We start from the raw sequence: 1,272 nt of genomic DNA, 5'->3' as shown, positions 1-1,272 counted from the left end.
TGTTTAAGCTTATTTTCCCTCATTTCTATAAAATAAATTTAGCCTAGCAAAAGAAAGACATCTAGCAAATAATAGCATTTTTTAAAAATTGAAGGCCTGCCATTTTAGAGATGGAATAGATTTATTCAATGTTCCCAATTGCAAAAAAAAGGCATTAGTTTAAGGCAGACAGGTTTCAAATCAGTATAAAGAATTTTGTCAGTATTTTAGCTATCCATCACTGAAACGGACTATTCAGTAACTTGAATTCTCCATCAATATAGATCGTTTTTAGAAAAGTCTGTGGGCCTACTCTTCAGAGATTCTATACAGAGGAAATTTTTAACATCACAGAGAAGTGTACCAAATATCTGATTCACTTAAAAATAATGATTCAATGAATCTATCTTGCCATTTTAATTTTGTGCAAGACATCTCTCAAAGCTTGTTTGACTTACTTGTTTCCTAGGTTGTAAATGAAGGGATTCCGTAAAGGGGTCACCACAGCGTTCACAAGAGCTGCCTTTCTGTTGTTGTTTAAACTGTTGATTTGTTTTGGTTTCACATATATAAAAATACAACTTCTATGAAATAGACAGAGGACAACCAGGTGGGAAGAACAGGTAGAGAAAGCTTTCTGTCATTCTTTGACTGAAGGGAGAGTTACTATTTTTGTTATTATATTTGTGTAAGCTATAATAGTTATAATGAATGATGAAAAGAGTACAAGAATAGCAAGGTAAAAATCAATGATACAATAAAACTTGTGTCAGAGTGTGAATGGTGTGTCAGAGGAGCCAGATCACAAAATAAATGTTTGATGACATGAGAGCAACAAAAGGGTACCATAGATACTCTTAAGATTATAGTGCTGATTATGACAAAACTCAAAGCATAGCAAGAGCTGACTAAAGGGAAACATACCCTCCTGGTCATGATGCTGGAGTAACACAGGGTTGCAGATAGCTATGTACTTGTCTAGGTCCTAAGAAAAAAGTGAAAGAAAATGGTGGGAACTGAAGTGGAAAGTGGCAAATGTCCCCCTATACAGTAACCAGACTGATACACTGCCTTAGGAATGAAAAAGAATCCTTGAATGATGCTTTCTGTTGCTACTACTATCCTTTCCTTTACCTTCTAAGCTTCCTTGAAGCAGCTATAGGAATATCACCTCCCTGAATTTCTCTGATTTGTTTTTTGTTTTGTTTTGTTTTTTGCAATTTGTGTACCAAAACATCATCAGGTTACCCTGAAGGTTACATTGCCCTTGCCTTGGATATTCTCATCTGGCAT

The 1,272-nt window shown here is 35.1% G+C and overlaps 1 pseudogene; it reads right to left on the bottom strand.

The window, feature by feature from the left end:
- Positions 1 to 382: 382 nt before the first annotated feature.
- LOC130457060 (olfactory receptor 6C76-like) lies at positions 383 to 1,272 on the bottom strand (annotated as a pseudogene).

Source organism: Monodelphis domestica, chromosome 1, assembly GCF_027887165.1.
Source record: "Monodelphis domestica isolate mMonDom1 chromosome 1, mMonDom1.pri, whole genome shotgun sequence".
NCBI classification, from domain to species: domain Eukaryota; kingdom Metazoa; phylum Chordata; class Mammalia; order Didelphimorphia; family Didelphidae; genus Monodelphis; species Monodelphis domestica.
This window is presented reverse-complemented; position numbering and strand designations above follow the sequence as displayed.